The sequence below is a fragment of the Choloepus didactylus genome, chromosome 19 (assembly GCF_015220235.1).
Source record: "Choloepus didactylus isolate mChoDid1 chromosome 19, mChoDid1.pri, whole genome shotgun sequence".
Taxonomy (NCBI): Eukaryota; Metazoa; Chordata; class Mammalia; order Pilosa; family Megalonychidae; genus Choloepus; species Choloepus didactylus.
In genome coordinates, this window is record NC_051325.1 from 29,254,853 (window position 1) to 29,278,786 (window position 23,934).

The window sequence follows — 23,934 nt, forward strand, 5'->3', positions numbered from 1 at the left end:
ATATGTTATCAGGAGCGCCAATTTGCAGCTACCACACCTGTCTTTATGCTGAGAGTTCCCAATCCTCTTTTACCCTGTGGCCATTTTATCATTTTCAGTATCTATCCCCATTCATTATCTTCATGCTGCATGTCCAACCTCAGACGTTCTAAACTGACATATCTTCCTTGATTTTGAATTGCAAGGAGTACGTTCTGGAGGCTGGCTCATAGAGGACAGAAAAGGGTAAAGAAAATGTAGATGTCTGGTCACTCAAAGACATTCTATCTTAAGAGGCTTCCTGAGATGCTCAACGTGACTAGTTACCAGGACAAAGCTGATTAAAACACAGTAAGATACCTCTCCACACCCACCAGAATGGCTAAAATTAAAGACTGACAATACCAGGAGTTGGGGAGGTTGTAGAGCAACCAGAACTCTCATAACGGGAGTATAAACCAGCATAAACTCTTTGGAAGAATGGGAGAACATATAAACTAAACACCTCTACCCTGTGACCCTGCAATTTCACGTCTTGGTATTTTCCCAAGAGAAATGAGTACTTTCATCCACCAAGGACATGCACACAAATGTGCATAGCAGCTTTATTTAAAACAGCCAAAACTGGAGACAAACCAAATATCCATTAACAAATAAATGAATAAATAAATGGGGCATATCCATGAAATGGATAAATCCCACAGACATAAACAAATAGAAGCTGGACACATCAGAATATACACCTTTTGAGTCCATTTGTAAGAAGTTCTAGGACAGGAAAACTAATCTATGGGGACTGTTTCAGTTTGCTAAAGCTGCCGGAATGCAATATACCAGAAATGGATTGGCTTTTACAATGGTGATTTATTAACTTAAAATTTACAGTTCTTAGGCTATGAAAATTTCAAGGCATCAACAGGGTGAAACCTGGACGCTGAAGACAGGCTGCTGGCATGCGGGACACCTCTGTCACATGGGAAGGCACGTGGCCGACATCTGCTGGTCTTTCACTCCCGAATTTTGTTGCTTTCAGCCTCTGGTTCCAGTGACCTCTCTGAGCTTCCGTGGGCCCTCTCTTAGTTTCTCTGGGACTTTTCTCTATGAGCGTCTCTTAATTTCGTCTCTTAGCTTCTGTATGTGTTTTATCCTTTCATAAAGGACTCCAGTAAGGAGATTAAGACCCACCTTGAATGGAGTGGGTCACATCTCAATTGAAATAACCTAATCAAAAGGTCCCACCTACAATAGGTCTGAACCCACAGGAATGGATTAAAGGAACTGGGCCTTTTCTGGGGTACATGACAGCTTTAAACCACCACAGGGACTGAAAACAAAATAGTGGTTACCTCTGGGGAGGGAGAACAGTATTGACTGAGAAGAAACATGATGGAACATCTGGGGTCTTGAGAATTTTCTATATTTTTATATGGTGGAGTTTACATAGATGTTTATGTATGTCAAATTCATTGTGTTGCACACTGAAGATTTATGCATTTTACTGAATGCAGAAATTTTGTAAGAAATTAAATTTGTAAATTTTTAATTTAAAAAAGTAAATGTCTCCTGACAGTAAGGGGAGGAAAAAGTTGGCCCCTGTTTTCAGGCCTCCCTATAATAATAAAACGTAATACATAGCAACCACAGCTAGAGGAGTGAGTGGAGAGGGTCAGGAGAGAACCCCCTTCTCCCACGGCAGCTGGGGTCATCTCGGGCCCCATTCTTCCTTCTTCCTATTCTATCCCCATCTCCTCCAACTGCCACGCAGAGCTAACATTTATAGCATGCCTACCACGTGCCAGACTCAACAGACGTTAGATATAATTATTATATTATTACCCCTAGAATGTTCCAAAACATTTGAAAACAACTTTTAAATAGAAACAATATACTGGGAAAGGGGGCAGCTCCATGAGAAAGACGGTGAAAACAGATATCATGGGGAGAGTGCTGGGTACACAATTTAGCAACTTTGTGGATGACATCAAATCCCTGAAACAGCCTCATTTTATGTACAACAAATGCGCGGGGTTAACACAGGCATTCATGGACTGCCAAGGAAGTTTCTCAAACTTGTGAATCCTGAAAGCCTGGAGAGTTAACTGGTGGCCAAAGTGGCTAACTCACTAGCTCCCTGAATGGAGCTGCTCCTATCTATGCACAGTCCAGGAAATGAGAGCAAGTTCAGATAAATCAATCTTCAGCTCCATCTGGGTGATTGAATTTGATAACCCTCTCAACTTTACAGATAATGAATTGGTGACAAAAGAAACTCAAGAATTATATACTATGAGGATGTACATATATACCTATTCATATACACAGGATTCTTTGGAAATTTTACAAAAATCAGATCACATTATACATGTTTTTCTATATAGCTTTTCTTGCTCAACAATATTTGGAAAAGACCTCTAAGTCATCTGTGTAACTTTAATATATTATTTTAATGGTTGACAATATTCCATGGTGCGGTTGTACCAGATTGAAACATCCCTCCATTTGTGGACCTTTCTTTATTCCCAGTTTCTTTGGGCACAATGACAATGTTGTAATAAACATCTCTGTACCAGTGCCCTTAACCAAGGACCAGTGGTTTTGTTCTATGGGATGGCTTTCCAGGGGCATATTACTAGGACAAAGGTAGATGTACTTTTTAAAATCTTCTTTATTTTTTATTCATGTATAACTTACATACAGTAAAGCATACAATTCTTAAGCATATAGCCAAGTGAAGTTTTAAAGGGCATATATTTTTAAATTGTAATAGAAATCAGATTTCTTTCCAATTAAGTTATCATTTAAATTTCCACAGCAAGGAGTGAAAGTGCCGTTTGCCTTCACATCTTTGAGTGTTTTGTGTGTTTACGTGTGTGCATGTGTGTTGTTGTTTTCCAGTCTATTAGATACATAAAATGATACTCGTTACTTTGATGTGCATTTCCTTGGGTGCTTGGGAGGTTGAACATTTGAATTTGTTCTTCTAGGAATCATCTCCTCAAATCTTTGCCCATTTCTTTTCTCCTGTTAGGTGGTTTGTCCTTTCCTTATGAATTTGTAAGATCTAGAATATTAAAGATATTAAGCCTGTCGTCGGCATTATTGATCTTTTTTTAAATCTATCATTTATCTAGTAACGGTGTCTATGGTACACTTTTACCAGAGAAAGCTATTAACAAGAGTTAAAGGTGGGGGGTAGTGTGGATGAAGACATAAGGAGGCGGAAGAGGAGAGGCAAGTAAACAGAAGAAAAAAAAGACTGCATTTGAAGCAAAGCCTGTGAATTTATATAAAATTATGTATAGGATTAAAGAAATTAAATACAAAGGTAAAATATTAAAAGTAGAAAATGGGACTGCTTTTCTTTTTTGATTAAACTATCATATCAAGATAATTGTAGATTCACATGTAGTTGTAAGAAATAATACAGAGAGATCCCATGTGCCTTTACCCGGTTTCCTCCAATAATAACATTTTGTAAAACTATAGTAAAATATCATTGTGCTGGTTTGAAATTATTATGTACCCCAGAAAAGCCATGTTCTTTTAATCCAATCTTGTGGGTGCAGACCTACTATGAGTGGGACGTTTGGTTTAGGTTGTTTCCATGGAGATGTGACCCCACCCATTCAAGGGGGGTTGTAATTCCCTTGCTGGAGTCCTCTACGAGAGGATAAAAGGTCAGAAAATCTGAAATACGTAATCCAGAGTTTGGCCCTGGGAGACGCTAACAGAGAAGCTAAGACAGAAGCCCAGAGACATTTTGGAGAAAGCCATGGAAACCAGAAGCTAAACCCAGTAGAGGCCCAGCAGACTCTAGCCATGTGCCTTCCCATGTGACAAAGGAACCCCAGATGCCATCAGCCTTTCCTCAAGAGGGTATCTGCCTTTTGATGCCTTAATTGGTACATTTTCATGGCCTGAGAACTGTAAATCTGTGCACTAATAAACCCCCATTGTAAAAGCCAAATCATTTCTGGTATATTGCATTTGGGAAGCTTCAGCAAACCAGAACGATCACAATCAGGATATTGACATTGAAGCCAAGAAACAGAACATTCCCAGCCTACAATGATCCCGCATGTTGCCCTTTTACAGCCATACCTACTTCCCTCCCATCCCCAACCCCTTCTTAATCCCTGGCAACCTCTAATCTGTTCTCCATTTCCGTAATTCTGTCATTTCAAGAATGTTATATACAATACTTAACTTTCTGGGATTGGCTTTTTTTCATTCAGCATAATTTTCTGCAGATTCATCCAGGCTTTTGCATGTATCAATAGTCCATTCCCTTTTATTGTTGCGTAGTATTCCATGGTATGAATCTACACAGTTTGTGTAACCATTCATCAGTTGAAGGACATCTGGGTGTTATTTTTTTTTCCAATTTGTGACTATTTTGAATAAAGCTGCTATAAACATTCAAGTACAGGTTTTTGCATGAATATAAGTTATTATTTCTCTGAGGTAAATCCCCAGGAGTAGGACTATGTGGTTGTATGGCGGTGGCATGTTTAGATTTTAAGAAAATGCCCAACTGTTTTCCAGAGTGTTAGTAGCATTTTACATTTTCACTGGTAATGTCTCAATGGTCCAGTTTCTCTGAATCCTCACCAGCATTTGGTGTAATCACTATTTAGTTCAGACATTATTACAGGTGTGTAGTGATAGCTCACTGTGGTTTTCATTTGCATTTCCCTAATAGCTAATGAATGTTTAACATCTTTTCATGGGCTTGTTTGTCATCTGTATGTCCTCTTTGGTATGATGTCTCTTCATGTCTTTTACTCATTTTCTAACTGGATTGTTTGACTTTTTATGTTTAGTTTTGAGAGTTCTTGATATTTTTTAGATATTTGTCCTTTGTTAAAATGTGTATTTTGCAAATATTTTCTCCCAGTCTATAGCTTGTCTTTTCATCCTCCTAACAGGCCCTTTTGCAGAGCAAAAGTTTTTAATTTTGATGAAGTCCAATGTATCAAGTTTTTCTTTTAGGGATGGTGCCTTTTGTTTCAAGTCTAAGAATTCTTTGCCTAGCCCTAGATTCAGAATATTTTGTCCCATGTTCTTTCCTAAAAGTTTAAAAATTTTGCATTTTACATTTATCCATGATCCACTTTGAGTCAATCATTGTATAAATTGTGAGACTTATGCAAAGTTCGTTTTTTGCCTATGGATGTCCAATTGCTCCAGCACCACTTACTGGAAAGACTATCCTTCCTCTGTTGAATTGCTTTTCTATTTTTGTCAAAAGTCAGTTGGCTGTTGATTCTTGAAGACGAGTGTATAACTATATGGCTTTTACGGTGTGACCATGTAATTGTGAAAACTCTGTGGCTCACACTCCCTTTATCCATTGTATGGACAGATGAGTAGAGAAATGGGGACAAAAAAGTAAATGAATACTAGGGTGTGGGGGGTAGGATGGGATGTTTTGGGTGTTCTTTTTTACTCTTATTTTTATTCTTATTTAAATTTTTATTACTTTTTTGGGAGTAATTAAAATGTTCAAAAATTGTGGTGATGAATGCACAACTCTATGATGATAATATGAACAACTGATTGTACACTTTGGATGATTGTATGATATGTGACTATATCTCAATAGAATTGCAAGGAAAAAAAATCAGTTGGCTGTACTTAATGTGTGGTTAGTTCTGGGTTCTCTATTGTGTTTCATTGATCTATAAGTTTATCCCTCTACCAATACCATACAGTCTTAGTTATTGTAATGATACAAATATTAAAATCAGATAGACTGATTTCTTCTGCTTTATACCTCTTTTTCAAAATTGTTTTAGCTCTTCTAGTTCCTTTGTCTTTTTATATACATTTTAGAATAATCTTGTGTTATTTACAAAAAATCACTCGAGGATTTTGATAGGAATTGTGTTAAACTTATATATCAGTTTAGGAGAATTGACATCTTTACTATGTTGAGTCTGCCAAACCATGAACTTGATACGTCTCTCCGTTTATTTGGATCTTTGATTTCTTTCATCAATGTTTTGTAGTTTTCAGCCTACAAGTCCTGTACATGTTTGTTAGATTTTCACCTAAGGACTTTTTTTTTTTTTTTTGAGCAATTTAAATGCCAAGGATAAACTTGAAGAGAACCATGCCCAGACACACTGTAGTCAAACTGTCAAATGTCAAGAACAAGAAGAGAGATCTGAAAGCTGCAAGAGAAAAGCAAAGTGTTATGTATAAGAGAGTCCCAATAAGATTAAGTGCTTATTTCTTATCAAAACCAAAGAAGCAGAAAGGCAGGGGGATGAAATATTTAAAGTGCTGAAAGAAAATAATTCCCAACCAATAATTTAATATTCAGCGAGAATGTCTTTCAAAATAAGGGAGAGATTAAGATAGTCCCTGATAAACAAAAGCTGAAGGAGTCTGTCATCAATAGATCTGCACTACAAGCAATGCTAAAGAGTTCTTCAGACCGAAAGGAAAAGACGCCAGACAGTGGATCGAAGCAGCAGGAAGAAATAAAGATCCCCGGTAAAGGTAACCATCTGGGGAATTATAAAATGCCAGTAAAATTGTATTGTGTTTTTTGTTTGTAATCCACTTTTTACTTCTTACAAGTTCTGAAGTGCAAATGCATAAAAAGTAATAATAAATCTATGGTTTGGGACATACAATATATAAAGATATAATTTGTGACAAGTACAACAAAAAGGTAGGGGAATGGGGAGTACGGGAACAGTGTAACTTATTGAAATTAAATTGGTATCAAATCAACCGCTAGTGTCATAGATTTAGGATATTAAATTCAAGCCCCATAGTAACCACAAAGAAAACGTCTGAAAAATATACACAGTGAGCCCTAATGTAAACTATGTTAATACAGTTGATAGTATAATTATAATAGTATAATAGTATACTTATATTAATAATAATGTTTCATCAATTGTAACAAAAGTACCATACTAATGCAAAAGGTTAACAGGGAAAACTGTGGGGAGGGGAAATACATGAGAACCCTATTCTCTGCATGATTGCATGATTTTTCTGTAAATCTACAACTTCTCTAATTAAAAAAAAAGATGAATTCTCTGGAGGAGGAAATGTGTGTGTGTATATATATGTATACTTAAGTCTTACATGTTTCCCTGTTTCTCAGCATTTTATTGAGAGTCAGGATCACTCGTTTCTTCATCCAAGCCGCAAATATTTGTTGTGATTTTTTTATACAAAACGAAGGCACTCACTCTACTTTGGATGGATTATTTGGTGTGTGAATATATCTCAATAAAATTGCATTAAAAATAAATTAAGGCACTAATATGAAGTAGAGTGTAATGGAATGGTTAAGATAATGGAAGTTATACTGCTTAGGTTTAAAGCCTCGCTTTCTACCTTCTAGCATATGGTCTTGGACTAAGTACCTAAGCTCCCAGTGCCTCAGTTTCCCCATGCCTCATGGGTTTGCTTCAAGGATTAAAATGGGATCTTTCCTTTAAAGATCTTAGCATGCCTGGCACCTATTAGTTCCTTAGTAAGTACTAACCATTATGATGACCATTTTTGAGTGCTTATTCTATGTAAGACCAGCTCTAGCAGATTTACATATATTACCTCTTTTAATTCTCAGGGAGTAGATGGCACATTTTCATAAAAGATGGAACTGAGTATTGAGGAGGCTCTATCACTGGGCACCATGTTAGGTGATGCAGAGGGGAGGAGAAATAAGACACTCTTGGTAATGACAAGCTTTGTGGGAGAGACAGAAAGAAAACCAGACAATGATCATCTGGACCGATGGGTGGGTGGGAGTGAAAACATGGAGCACAAGGTCTATTATGGGGTCACAGAGTCATTTCCTGGCCAGTCCATCCCTTCCTACTCTTTGCAATGCCCCTCTGTTACAAATTAAGTTTCCACGACCCTGTGTCTGTTTCTGGACTCCCCACTGGGTTCCATCAGTCTTTCTTTGTGCCAACACCACACTGCCTTAAAGACTGTAACCTTTTATTAAGTCTTGATAGCCACCTTCCCCTCACCTTGTTCACTTTCAAGAGTGTCTGCGCTATTCTTGGCTCTTTACTCTTACCTTTAAATTTTCTCATCAACTTGATAGGTTCCAGGATAACCTTATCATAATTTTTACTGGCACTGCACTGGATTTAAAGCCCAATTTTGGAAAAATTTACACCTAAATGGCATTGAGTTTCCCTAGTCAGAAACGGATTTTTCTCCATTTATTTATATATTCCTTTATATCTTTCAATAAAGTTTTGTAAGTTTTCCCAAAAAGTGTCTTGCATATATAAGTGAAAATTCTGAGTTCACATGGAAAGGCTCCTTATCTTAATTTCCAGAGTGCTCAACACTGGCACTTGTTTTCATTACTACTCGCCTGCTGCTACAGAACTTCAAGAAGAGCTCTTCAGTCTAAGTTCTCATCAGTACACAACAAAAGCTGGGAAGAACTCTCATTCCCAGGAGGTTTTTAATTAGTTAATTTTCTCATCCAAGGGTAAAAGAAAATGCTCACTGCTTAGGCAGCACTCCAGGCTTTAAATGAGTTTTCAAAAGTTATATTCTCATTTGGCTGTTCCTCAAAAAGCTAAACATAGAATTACCATATGGCCTAGCAATTCCACACCTAGGTATATACCAGAAAGAACTGAAAACAAGAATTCAAACAGTTGTATACCAATATTCATAGCAGCATTATTCACAATAGCCAAAAGGTGAAAGCAAACCAAGTGTCCAACTGCAGATGAATGGATAAGCAAAATGTGGTATATATATACAGTGGATAATTATTCAGCCATAAAAAGGAACGAAGTTCTCATATATACTACAACATGGACAAAACTTGAGAACATCATGCTGAGGGAAAGAAGTCAGATACAAATGGACAAATATTGCATGATTCCATTTATATGAAATACTTAGAATAAGCAAATTCATAGAGACAGAACATATTTTAGATGTTGCAGGAACCTGGAGGGTGGGGGGGAAATGGGAAGTTATTGCTTAATAAGTACAGATTTCTGTTTGGGGTGAAAAAAATTGTGGTATTGAACAGTGGTGATGGTAGCACAACATTGTGAATGGAATTAATGCCACTGAATTTTACATTTAAAAATTGTTAAATTGGGAAATTTTATATGGCATAAATGCTACCACAATAAAAACATTTTTTTAAACTAAAAAAAAAGTTATATTCTTCCACTTATCCAACAGTTACTTGTCCTCCATATGCTTGGCACCAGGGAATATAGGGAATAGACAGGAAGTACATTGTGGCCAGTCCCTGTCCTCCTGGAATTTACAATGTCCCTATGGGAGACAAGTCGCCACTGAGTCATCCTAAATTCCACAGCACTGAGCTTTAAACATTCCAGCCACTGATTTCAGTTTGACCTTCCCAGTTGACACAAGGCAAGCTGATGATGCCTGAAATTTTCATACTTTTATATCCCCACAATATCTTTTTGAGAAAACTTTTGCCATATGCATCTGTTTTTATAGGACCAAGGACTTCCCTTCTTTAATCATCTTCTCCCACACTATCAAAATACAGAGGGAGCAGAGGTCCTCCTTAATTCACTGATTGATTTTTTTTTCCTTAGCATCAGTGAGTTTCTTGTATATGTCAGCCAGTATTTCTTATCAAAGCCTTTTATCTCTAATTGGAAGAATAAAAGACTTTGCTCACTGTTAAAGGAATTGTATGGCAGCATCTAAAAAGATATATTTGGAAGAGGGAGGTTAGCAAAGGGGAAGAGATAACTAAAAATCAAGTGGCCATGTACAGTCCTAAGGAGAAAGAGACTGAAGCTAGCCAGCTTACACTGCTGAAATAATAAGCCTAGAGTATGGAAGAAAGGAATGGGGTGCACACATCCCTCCATCTGCAAATTCTCAGAGGAAAAATAATGTGAAAGTATAAAATATGATAAAACTGACAAAAAGTGTACTGCATATATACCTTTTGAAGATAGGTAAATTTTGAAATGTAAATCACATTTCCATTCTATTAAAAAATAGAAATTGTAAATAGAAAAGAAAATCTAAGACCACATTATTCAGATTATGCCATCTCTACGTCTCCTGCATCAACTTATTTCTTCTATTGACCTGTGTGCAGTTCTCCATTGCTAGGCTCACATATTTCCTATTTTTCCTTCAGTTACTAATATTTTAGGCATGTTTGAGTGTGGTTTCTTTCTAGAGCAGAATGTTTGAAACAGCAGCCATTAGCCACGTTAGCTGTTTATATTTTAAACTAATTTAAACTTCAATTCCTCAGTCACATTAGTCACATTTCAAGGGTTCAAAACCCAAATATGCCCATGGTCACCATATTGGACAGAGCAGATTATAGAACATTTTCATCATTACAGAAAGTTCTATTGGACAGTGTTGATCTGGATAACTGTAAGAATTTGAAAATAATATTAGAACAAAGTCTTTTTCTTTTCTCCCTGGCTCTTCCCACCACCCCTTTCTGCCTCTCTTGCTTTCTACCACTGCCTCTTCTTCTTACAACTGGATCATAAATCCTGGGAAGATTGGACAGTATTCTCCCTGGGTGTGAAGAAATTCCTAAAATCTGCAGCAATGATCCCAAACTTGTTATATCATGCACCCCAGGAGTAAAAATAAGTAAGTCACAATCCCAGTATTTATTTATACATCATATACATGTATATTACAAATTTTATACAAAAAAGAAATATATGCAAAAAGAATGATAAAGGACATAAACATTTAGTAAACATTTAGTAAAAATTTTTAATACACCTATTAATGAATAGTTCAATAGTTTATTATAATGAATAGTCCCACTAAGATAGTATCAAAATATTTTTATTAATAATATTTTTAACTCAATGTAATTGAGTTTTTTTTAAAAATGATTGGCTTAACAATTTGTGATAAAATTATTTGAAGGCCTCTTTCTTTCAACATGGTTTTGATTACTGTAATAGCTGGAAAATATTTTTCACCAAAAGTAAATGTAGTAAGGACATCATTGGATGTGCTCCCCTAAACTGTGATTCTTATTTTTCAGTCTTTTCCTCCACCAATTATGCAAAGATTCTTGTTGGCACTTGGTGAGTAAATCACCATGTTCCCTGATGTTCTTGCAGACTAATCAGAGGGTGCTACATTTTTATATTTTTAACAGTGGTTCAGCTCAAAACTTACTAAAACATTTCATTTGGAACCCTTTAAAACAGTTCAACAAGTCTGTTCCCAAATTTTTTAAGTATGGCAGCAAGAGAGTTTGTAGATGACCTATTTATATTTCTTTTATTGAGTCATCCTAAATTCTAAATGGAAATTTTCAAAATATTCTCTCCATATATTTTATTCCAAAAAAAATATTTACTTTCTCAAAGATGAAACATTTTCACGAGATTGTGTTTGTTTGTTCACTTTTTATTATAAAAATTTTTATTATGAACATTTTCAAACATACAGAAAAGTAAGAAAAAGTGATGTAATGATCTCACATACACTCATTACCTAAACTTAATTCTTAACAGTTTGCCAGATTTGATTCATCTAAATTTTTGCCAAAATATTTATAATAGACATTAAAACAATCAATAGACATTAACAGACATTTACTGTAATAGACATTAAAAAATTCACCTCAAAATACTTTCATATGCAACTCTAAAAATAGGGAAATCTTCTGTAACCAATAAACCATTATCACACCTAACAAAATCAACAATAACTCTTTTATATCATCTAGTACTCAACTCGTAATTCTAATTATCCCAACTGTTGCCAAACTGTCTCTTGCAGTTGGTGCCTTTGAGCCAAGATTGACACAAGGACTGCACAGTGCATTTGGTTGTTAGGTGTCTCAAGTCCCTTTCAGATCATAGACAGTTGGGACACGGGCCCCTGTTCAGCTCTGCAGCACTAAACTCAGAAACGTGTCTGGACAAGGCTGTGTCAGCCTGGGCAGGCTTAGGGGACACAGAAGGCTCTGGTCATGCCTGGGGACATTGGGATCTGTAATAATACTGTATATTATAAACTCTGAGAGTGAGGAGGTGCTCCTGGCCCAAGTGCAGAATTTCCAGCTAGGCTTCCAGAAGATCTGATTGAAACCTCATCTGTCCAGATCTTATCATCTGACACTGCAAAGCTCTAGGAGAAGATTCAGTGCACAAATCTGTACCTCTGTGTGTTCTAGGTAACGTTTCTAAGATCCTTGCAGTGAATTCTGATGATGCCAACTTCTAATGGATAGATAAGTGAACCTTGTTGATTTACTCATCAGTATTTGTTTCTGGACTTTGTGTCAATCTGAGCCCCGTATTGTCATTTGTCCATTCTATTGACAGTCCCTTGTCTTCTGAGAAGAGTTTGGCAAATTTGAAACATTTGTCTTGTTGTAAATCCATGATTCAAAAAGTTTTCTTAATAATTTCATTTTTTCTTTTTTTTCTTTTTTACCAAATCCTGGTCAGGTCTGATTAGTCTGTCATTGTTTTTAACTTTATAATTTATCCATACTAGGAATGGCAAGTGTCAGCTCCCCCATTTTCTTGTGGTCTGCTTGACTTGCCTCATTAGTATTATCTTCAAAAAACTTTAATGGCAAGAATCTTTTTAAGTCACTTACCCATTTGGAGAGTATAACCCATAAACCTAACTTGGCCGGCATATATAAACCAGAGAAAGTCTGAGGATGCCTCAGGCATCCCCTCCACGTTAGAGAACACCCTCTTTCCTTGGGATCCCCTACAGATGGTTCATGACCTGTGATCCAGCAAAGATGTCAATGCCAATCCATACTGCAGTGTTAGCATGGTTTTAAATACAAACAAGTACTCCAATACTTTAGGGGATCACTGAGCTAGAAAGGTTACCACTGGGGACCCACTGCCTGCAGCTGGCTGCCATCACTCCCTAGACCCCACCAGCACTGAGTCAGCCCTAGCCTGTGGGTGACAACCCAGCCTCCCTCCCTAGAGCCACATCAACAAGAAGCCACCTTCTCTCTCTGCTCTTCCCAAGTCTGCCTCACCCCACATTCAGTATACTTAACCTAACGTGCTCCTTTGGAGTCTCGGGTGCAGCATGTTAGATAATACTTCAGCGAATACTGGCGTTGAAGAAATGATGAGCCTTTAGTCTGGCAATAGAGGAAATTGTAACTTTATGAACTGGAAAGCACCACACAGACACTGGAGCAGTGTTCTCCTTGGGTGCCACCCAGACTTAGTGCATCTGTCTCTGTAGCATGGTCTCGGAATCAGCATTTTTACCCAACTTCCCACTTGTTACATAATTAGACACATTTCAGTTTTGGAACTTCAGTGTTAGACATCATATTACCATGTATACTGTTATTTTAGGGAATTTCTGACAACTATATATCAGAGTGTGTCTTCATTAGAGCAGACAAAGCCATATGATTAGCATCATATTTGTTGAATGAGTAATTCCTCTGGTTTCTGGGAAGATCAGTTTTTGTGCTAATTGTTTAGGAAAGTCTTCATGGGAGAATTCTTCGTTGAGTCCATTCATGACAGACTGTAAAATTTAAATTAATAAAGAGTGCTATAACAGGGAGAACAGAGGGGACGAAGGTGCAGGGTTGGGGAAGACTTGTGATTTTGTTCTTTCCACACTCAATGAGCTGAAAGGATTGACCTTGAGCACCAAGGGAATGTCTTGTGGAAGTGTGTGCTTGTCTTGTTTTGAGTGATAGTATCTGTGCAGTGTCTGAAACGGAGGAAGGATAAAGGAGCATCTGATAGAACATGTGGCCCAGCATGGGATGATGCTGCCAACTCTGGTGGACAGTCCAGATGCAGCCAGCCAGGACTGTGGAGAGGCTAGGGCTGGCTTCTGTGATTATTTCTAGATCGATTCCATTCCAATAGAGATGTTGGTAGCAGTACAGCAATAAAAAGTTACTAGGGTACAGAACTTCAACAATGAATACTTAGGAACTTCCCCTGGGTAGGGGAAGAGGCAGAGGAGGGAATCAAGGAAGGTGGGGAGAAGGCCTCACCACTATGACCAACCCCAATACACTGCAGAGACTGTCTACACAGCAGGCACTGCTGGGCTGAGATCCCTCCAAGCTACCCTTGACCTTCATCAGTCAGGTTGATGGCTTGGAGACATGTAGCATTGTCTGCTACCTCAGAAATGGCTCTGGGTGATCTGTAAGCTCCTGTTCATCATTCTGAATCCAGTGTGTGACAAAGAAGCCCTGATACGGATGGCTGGACATGATGCATGCAAACCTCCAGCGCAGCCTATGAGCTCTCTCCCGTGGGCTAAAGCAAGATGGGACCAAGGCATGCTCTTCCTTGAAGGTTAGAATAGATAATCCATCAGGATGGGCATATAGTAGGGGCTCAATAAATATTTTTTTGAGTGATTGTCTAAGGACTGTACAAGCACTAATACTCTATAAATGAGACAACCAAAGTGAAATGCTGTAAAAGCAAGAAGCTACACCTGGAGGAGCTCAGAGGCTCTGCCACGTGGCTGTCAATGTAGATGATGTCAACTGGAGATGTCATTCTGACTCTGGCTTTGCCATCAGATTTCACTTCGTTCAGACCTGGCTGCTGTTAATTCAAAATGTGTAATCGCATCCTCTAGCCAGAGAGCCAGAGAAGTGCTCTGTTCAGGGTATTCCTTCACATCTGTAGAAATAATTGTTGTTAAGTGCATTTTGGTGATTTCTTTGAAATTTGCAGTCTTAGATTTAAGGCCCTTAAAAGAAGAGACTGAGATAGGATCCCAAGGCATGTGATCTATTGAAGGTAGACTCTGGAGAGAAAGGGAGAGAAGGAAGCGGGAGGGAGCAGGGGCAGGAGCTGAGCAAGGAGGTGATGGAGTCTAGCCGCAGCCTGATCCCACAGGGAGCACTGGAGCATGGATTGCAATGCCGAGTTGGTCCCGCATTAAGGCAAGGAGGTTGATTCTTTGTAACATCGGTAAATTGTTGGCTGTAGGCTGCTAGGAGCAGAGGGGAGGGGGCATAACTTCCTGGACAAGGAAAATTCTCCAGAGAAGGGGGCAGCTGAGAGCTATTAGCAACCAGTACTCAGCAGCTAAGAGAGGGGTACGCTGGCTGATAAAGGGGATCCACCAAGTAGAGGTACAATTGCTAATATGTGTATGGAAGAAAAAGGGTATGTGCCTGGCTATAATCACCTACCTAGCTTAGTTCTCTAAAGACGAGGATATTTAGTTAGCCTGGAAATTTCACCTCCCAACCTTCCTAGAAAACACTAGACATAGTGTTTCATTATTCTCAATGTCCAGAGGCGACCAATAAAAACAAGTTCATCTAACCCTCTACGTCTGTGGAAGCAATGCTAACATTTTGGCATCTCATTGATGTATTTTCCACACCCATTGGGGGGTGGTTTATGCAGCCGGGAAGTCAGCTTTATTTTGCTAAGAATTTTAAATTTGAGAGCTCCTACATTAGTGGTGATTTGAATAACAGTGGGAGAAAAAGCTATTAGACCAGGCACACTCATTGTCTTCTGTTTATAAAACATCTTCACTCCATAATGGCTTTGGGGGATATTAAGACATAATTGATGAACAAAGCCTTTATAACAACACAGTTTTACCCAGAGACTTATTGACGATTGGATTGTGATGGAGAAGTATTCAAATAGCTATTGATTTCTACTATGTGGTGTGGGGAAGATACATTGCTATGATTTTACCATCATCCTATAACAATTGGCAGTGGGTTGCTTTTTGTAAGTAAGGATCTGCTGTAGGTTTGGGTAGATATCACTGTTTGCAGAAATAGAGCTAATTTTTAATTATATTTTCCATAATGGGGACAAAGGGCCAAAAAGCCTGAAATTGCCATTAAGGCAAATTCAACTCTTTCTGTCTCCTTTCGCCAGAGCCTTTAAGCGAGTAAGTAACAATGTTTGCTCCCTAGAGCTTCTCCAGTTTTTATTTCCTCCATCTTTTGACTGGTGGAAATACCAGTGAGGGGGAGAGGTGACATACTCCAGCAGAGATGGTAGAGAAAGAGGAGATGCATATCAAAAATTGGATCATTCAGTTCTCAGTTCATGCTAAGCAGGAGCACTTCAGAGCTTGATTGAGTCCAGTGGTGCAGTGACTCTGGTATTCAGCCCTTCGGTCAAAAGGCCTTCCTGCCCTCCCCCAGCTCTGCTCAGGGCTCCTTGGATGAGGCCCTCATCAAAGACGGCTGCTCAGCATTACCCAGCTGTAACCCCAAAGCTGCTCAGAACCTTCTCTCTAGCTCACTGGTTCTCAACAGGGGACATCTAACAATGTCTGGAAATATTTCTGGTTGTCAAACTGAGGAAGGGTACTACTAGCATCTAGTGGGTAGCATCTAGTGGGTAGTGGGTAGGGCAACAAAGAATTATCTGGACCAAAATGTCAATAGTGTCAAAGTTAAGAAATCACGCTCTATTCTTTGACAAAAACTCCTTGTTCCAGCCTTTACCTGGATCCATCCATCCATCTTTCCATCATCCATCCATCCATCCATCCATCCATCTATCCATCCATTCCATAAACACTCACCAACCACCTTGACTATGCCTACAGCTATACCATTTTTTTTCAAACACACATGGAACAAGAATGATAAAGTCTTAAATTGTAGGTTGGTAACTAATAAGGACAATAAATCAGAGACTTAATTTATTTGTAGATATCAAGGAATGTTTTATGTGAAACAAGGACTTTGGGTGGCCCTTGGATATAATATCTGGAAAGATGAAGAGGAAGAGGGTGTGGTTAATTATAAATGACCACAAATTCTTTACTACTCTTCCCATTGAGAGGTGGAAGCTAAGTCTCCTCCCCTTAGCTTGGACTGAGTAACTTGTATGACCTATAGAATATAGCAGATATGATGTTCTAAGATTTCTGAGCCTAGGTCATAAAAAACCTTGCAGTTTCTGAAAGGCTTGGAAGTCTTGTTCTAGAGAAAGCCAGCTCCCTATAAGAAGTCTGAACACCTTGAGGCCTCCATGCTGGAGAGGCTACATGGAGAAACTTCATGGAGAGTCCCTGAGATTACATAAAGAAAGAGGGATGCTCAGCCACCACTACCTGCTTCAGCCCACAATGCTGAGACTTCAGACATCCTGCAGAGCAAACAAGCTCATCCACACCAAGCCTGCCCAATTGTAGGTTCATGAGCTAAACAAACAATCTAAGCCACTGAGTCTGTTGTGGTTATTAGACAGCAATAGAGAATCAAAAAAGAAGGAGAGTATTTCAAGTAGGGGAAACAGCAGGAGTAAATTTGTTGCTGAGTAAGCACTGCTCAGCGGAGTTCTAGCCTGGCTGAAGAACAGGATGCCAGCAAGGAACTGTAGGAGTTAGAGTTGAATGGGCAGGATGAAGTCAGGTTCCAAAGAGCACAGAGGAGTAAGCGGTCTCCTCTGGGTTGTTGAAGTTGAGAGGCAATTAGATCTGATTTACAAGGATGAGGGCAAGTGAGTGGATTAGTCACTTACCAGATAAACAGAACCAGTAGGAGATACATACTAAGAGATTTATTGCTAAGAACTGGCTCACATGATTGTGGGGGCTGGCTAGACAAGTCTGAATCCACAGGGCAGGCTATTAGGAAGGGTAGGCTGGAACTCTGGGGCAGGAGCTGAAGATGCAGTCTACAGGCAGAATTTCTTCTTCTTCAGGGAAGCCTCAGCTCTTAAGACCTTTCATCTGATTTAGTCAGACTCACCCAGATTGTCTAGGATAATCTCCCTTACTTAAAGCCAAGTGATTATGGACTCAAATCACATCCACAAAATACCTTTACCGCAACACCTAGATTAGTATTTGATTGAATAACTGGGGACTATAACCTAGCTAAGTTGACACATAAAAATGACCCTCACAAGCTGGGGTATTGGGCTTCCCCACCTCGATGATTGCTGATGTGCTCACAGACATCGGGGTCTGGTGGTTTGATGGGCTGAGCCCTCTACCACAGGACTTGCCCTTGGGAAGACTGTTGCTGCAAAGGAGAGACTAGGCCTCCCTATAATTGTGCCTAAGAGCCTCCTCCCGAATGCCTCTTTGTTGCTCAGATGTGGCCCTCTCTCTCTACCTAAGCCAACTTGAAAGGTGAAATCACTGCCCTCCCCTCTACGTGGGATCAGACACCCAGGGTAGTGAATCTCCCTGGCAACGTGGAATATGACTCCCGGGGAGGAATCTAGACCCGGCATCGTGGGATGGAGAACATCTTCTTGACCAAAAGGGGGATGTGAAAGGAAACGAAATAAGCTTCAGTGGCAGAGAAATTCCAAAAGGAGCCGAGAGGTCACTCTGGTGGGCACTCTTAACACACAATATAGACAACCCTTGTTAGGTTCTAATGAATGGGAATAGCTATCAGTAAATACCTGAAACTATCAAACTACAACCCAGAACCCTTGAATCTTGAAGACGATTGTATAAAAATGTAGCTTATGAGGGGTGACAATGTGATTGGGAAAGCCATAAGGACCACACTCCCCTTTGTCTAGTTTATGGATGGATGAATGGAAAAATGGGGGAAGGAAAAAAAAAACAAAAAACAAAACAAACAAAAAAAAGGCACCCAGTGTTCTTTTTCACTTTAACTGCTTTTTTTCACTTTAATTTTTATTCTTATTATTTTTGTGTGTGTGGTAATGAAAATGTCAAAAATTAATTTTGGTGATGAACGCACAACTATATAATGGTACTGTAACAACTGAATGTACGCTTTGTTTTGTATGACTGTATGGTATGTGAATATATCTCAATAAAATGAATTTTAAAAAAAAAGTGACCCTCCCAGTGAGGAAGGGTAGTCAGGACATCTGATAAGCCTCCTGAGTCATTCACGTCTAGCCTCTGGAATGACCCATAAGCTCATCAGAGCTGTCTCTGGCCTTGTGTTGATGGAGCCAGTCCCAGGTTTCCACTTGGCCATAAGAGCAACTGGGTCCTGGAGCAAATGGATCCATGTTTTTCATTTCATGTTATGCATACTGAACTTTACAGCTGACCTATAGATACCTGTTCACCCTGTGAGCTTCTGGCTGCCAAGAGAAAATCCCAGCTTAAAGAGGAAATATACCTAGCTGTGCTTAACAACTTTAATCACACACTGAAACCTCTGCTGCTATGTAAAAGATGGTTTATACAAAAAATGTTACATTGCCAAGGGGCATAGGAGGGGAAGAATTAGAGCCATTTTTGCAATCAGTCCACATAGCATGACTCAATTTTTCTGGTTCTTCTCATTAATCTCGGTTAATAACCATTTCTCACTTTCATCTTGCTTAATCCTCACTCCAATTCTATTTGGATCATCCAGGCAAGTATTTTTAAATTTTATTTTATAAATGCAAAACTTGAGGCTCAGCAAGATAGACTTCTAGCCCAAGGTCAACAGCCAGTAAGTAAGCCAAACTCTGCAAATAAACTCATTACCCTCCCTCCTACATGGGACAAGACTCCCAAGGGTGTAAGTCACCCTGGCAACATGGGACATGACTCCCAGGGATGAGCCTGTCCCTGACATCGTGGGACTGATAATACCCTCTTGACCAAAAGGGAGAAAAGAAATGTAACAAAGTAAGGTTTCAGTGACTAAGAGATTTCAAATAGAATCGAGAGCCATTCTGGAGGTTACTCGCATGTAAGCTTCAGCCAGATATTGCATATTGCCATGGTATGCCAAGCCCCAACCAACAGTATTCCTGAAAACCTTAAAGAATACCCTGGGCTCTATCTAAGACTCAATAAATGTTTTACCTAGAAAGTCTATCTTTTCAGAAATTTAATAGCTCCAGATTGTTCCTATGCTAGATAAGCTCTGAAATCCAGCCCAGAGTTATCAGTCTCTCCCAGAACATCAACCAGTTGTGTTCCCCTACCCCATAAAGTCGACACCCCTTTTCAACATGAAGAAGTTAGAATGGCCATTGCCCAAATATCCCTGAAGACTGAGCCAATGATCTAATGAGAGGGAGGAGTTGTAACAGAGAAGACAGGATTTAACAAATGATTATGACTACTGAACCATTATATAGATATTTCTTTTTAGTTACTAATGTAATAGAACAGCCAGAAGAAAATACCTGAAACTGTGGAACTGTAACCCATGCTATACTTTGAAATTTGCTCTATAACTACCCATTAAACTGTATTTTGAAGTTTATCACTTTTCTGTATAAATGTCATATTCCACAATAAAAAATGTTAAAAAAAAAAAAAAAAAAGCCAGTAAGTGACAGAGGTAGGACATAATAATGGCCATCATGTGTTGAGTGAACACCAAGTGTCAGGCTCTGGGCTGGAGGCTTTAATTCTCACAATCACCCTCTCATGGATCCTATTTCACAGATGGGTAAAGTGACACTCAAAGTGAGCACTTGTCTAAAATCACCCAGGTGATTTTTGAGACTCAACCCAGGACTCAAATCCAGATGTTTCTGATGCCAAACCATCTCTGGACATAACAGAGCCCCTGCTGGACCATGACATGGCCCCATCTCTGTGTTACAGCAGGGCATTGCTGTGGTTGGCCGGGGCCACCTGTAGACTAAAAGCATTTCTCAACTATCTAAGCTGACCCAGGAGCGTGAAGAGCAAGGCCAGCACAGACACGGCCAGCGGTGGTGTGTTCAGACAGGACTTACAGGGCATGATGCTATTTCTTCATAGGGATAAAGGCACAGGGTCAGGGGCCTGGGTCTCGGGTCTGCTGACCCCTTAACAGTGTCCCACCCTTTGACCACCCAGGCCAGCTTAGGTGAGGTGCATTAATATGAAAGACAGAGAAACATCTGATGCTGAGGAAGAGGCAGCCAGGAGAGGGAGTGGTTTTGCACAAACTATCTCTGTCAATACTCACAGAGAGAGGACGAAAGACAGTATGGCTTTTCTTGAAATATTTTTCTATTTATGAAAGAAATATATGGTCAGAGTAAAACTATCAAAACACAGAAAAGGGGTGGGGTATATGGAAATGCTTTTTTTTATATGGAAATGCTTTTTTTATAATATGATTTATCTGTAAACCTACAACTTCTAACTTAAAAAATTAACTTAAAAAAAAAAGTCAAACACACACACACAGACACACACACACACAGAAAAGGCATATACTTCAAAATTCCAAATCATCCCTCCTCCCAATGTACCCATTATGAATATGGCCATGTCCACTCCCCCCAAATTTGTGTATATATAATTTATATATGTAAATGATTTACATGCATGTGTACTAGAAGCATGTGCCATGTGTGTATGAGGTCATTTACAAAACAGGGACCATCCTATACATTCTGCTTTGCAGTTTGCAATCTGTTGGGAACATTTATACATTTAAGTCGATATTTTTTAGCACATGCCTGAAAGGGCTGTGATGTAATCCATCATATTGTCAAACCTTGATCTACTTAGCTGGGGACCAAGGTTGAACATTTAGGTGAAAAGACTTGCAAAGAGCTGGGTTCCTCCTCCCCTCCCCACCCCACCCCCCACCAATCTTTCAAACAAGGAGTTGGTCTGGGGTGGTCAAGTGGAGATGAGGACTGAGAAGGCAGGCAAAAACCTCACTGGTCTGTGTCTTCCCCCTGCCACATCTTCCTCCCCTTCCACCCCAAACAGGGACCCATGGTCCTTCAGTTACTTAGAAACGCTTGGGGGAGCACAGAGTGATGGTAGCACATTACATCTCTCCAGGCTTCATAGAACACAACGCTGTTTGGGACTGTGAAATGCATTATTTATTTTCAAATCCAACTTGCCTCCAGGCAGGCAATCCGGCATTTCTCCAGTCTGTCCGTGCTGTTAGTGAAGTCAAAGATGTGGAGGCTAACGTTTGTGTGTTGAACATTCAAGACAAATTTTAAATTCAAATGTATGCTTGGGGCTGACTGGAATTTGAGGCTATAAGGCAATTTTTAAAATAATAAGATCCCGAGTCCTCATTCTTCCCCTTTCAGAAAAATTCCAGGAACAAACATTACTTTCTTGTACAATTCATCTGAGCCGACTTGAGAAGAGGTGTGGGTCCTGTGGGAGACCTCACTGGAGCAGATGGATCTGGGGGCCCAGGCTATGGGGCTGGAGCCTCTAGTGCAGACAGAGAAGGTCGGCTAAACTGAGGCCAAGGGCCTGTGTGGTGCCTTGGCCAGGGCTAAGCTCATCCAGAAGAACCTGGAAGAGGGAAGCAAATCCAGTAGGAACTGGAGGAGATTCAGAGGTTACACCAAGAGCAGCTCTCCTGCTTAACAGATCTTTCTAGTTTGTCCAACAAGGGTGAGGGCTTTGAGAAGTCTCTGGATATCTTGGAAGCCGGGAAGGCAAAGGAAGCCAAGGCACTGGTCATGGCCCAGAAGGAGAATGAGATGTCACAAAGGCAGCTGAGCAAGACCCAAGAACACTTGGAGGCTCCGGGGGCGCTGGTTGAGAATATAAGGAAAGGTGCGGGAACAAGTCCCTCCTGAAGTCCACAGTCAGACATGGAAACTGGAGGGACAAGAGCTTCTGAAAACCTTGAAGCACTTGCAGGAGGACTGGGATGCCCTGTGCTCCACCACAGAGCTGCTGCAGGTGCAGGTGCAGAACTTTACATACATCCTCGCCCTGTAGACTCAGGATAGATTCCTGAGTCTATCAGGGAGGTCTAATCCTTGCTGAACTGCTGACTCAAGAAGGTGTTTGCTCTCATGATGCAGCCAAAGGCCCAGGATCTGGGGCATAGCTAAGAAGAAGGTGGCAGAGCTGGAAGGGAGAGTTGCAGCCCAGAACCAGGAGGCCATTCTACAGGGCTCCCTGCAGGACAAAGCTGCAGAGGTGGAGATGGAGCAGACGGGCCAAGGCCCAGCAGAGGGAGCTGAGCCGGGCTCAGGAGGCCAGGTGCAGGCAGCAGTAGCAGACAGCAGTGGCTGAGGAACAACTTAAGCTTGTGGTCAATTCTGTGGCAGCTCTCAGATCTGGCTGCGAGCACCGTGGCTAAGGTGAAGAGGCTGCATCCCAGCTTCCCAGCCTCAGCAATCAACTCAGCTATGCTGCCCATGACAGCCACACCATTCAAGGCCTAATGGCTCAAAAAATGGTCCTTGCCCAGCTGCATGAGGAAAGCTGTGTCTCACCCCCACTCCCACCCCCACCAAAGTGAGCCTTGAGTTGCAGCAGCCACTGGAAGAGCATAGCTGCCTGGTTGCAGAACTGCAGCTGAGTCCCCACGTCATCCAGAAGGAGGTGGACCAGGCCTGGGAACTGCTGGAACAGGAGCTGCAGCAAACCCAGGAGTCCCTGGCCAATGTGGGGCTGCAGCTGGAAGTGGCTCGCCGGGGCCAGCAGGAGAGCATGGAGGAGGCAGCCAGTCTCTGGCAGGAGCTAACCCAGCCGCAGGAGATCTATGGGCTAGTTCTACAAGAGAACGTGGCCCAAAGTAGAAACTCAACCTGCAGGAAACAGCCATCAGAAATGGAGAGGAGACTGAAGGAGGCTTGGAGGGAGCACACCCAGGCCGTGGTCGGTCTCCCTGCTCCAGATCTGGCACAAAACTGCCCAAGAAAAGGAACAGAACCAGGAGCACAGGCACCTGGAGGATGAGGCCCAGAAGGAAGAGGGGCTGCAACTGATACGGCTTCTGAAGGAGCTGGAAAGAGACCAGAAGACTGTCATGCTGGCCATCTTGCAGCAGGAGGGTCTCCTCTCCCATTACAAGCAGCAATGGCTGTTGGCAGTTCCTCCTCCCTTACTGGTTGAGAGGAAATCAAGGAGTCCAGCCCCAGGCCTCCAGGATCTTCACCACCTTCAGCTTCCCTGGCACCTTCACTTCCAGCAGGGGCAGCCTCTAGCAGGGGCTCCAAAAAAGGGTCCCTCTGTACCCGGCTCGATGACCTGCAGGGCCTGAGTGAAGCCATTTCCAGAAAGGAGGATATTTGTCCAGAAGATAACCGGACTTGTCTTGCTTCGGTCTGCTGCTGA

General features: G+C 40.6%; 1 pseudogene; it reads left to right on the plus strand.

The window, feature by feature from the left end:
* Nucleotides 1–6,401: 6,401 nt before the first annotated feature.
* Nucleotides 6,402–23,934, plus strand: LOC119515252 (annotated as a pseudogene).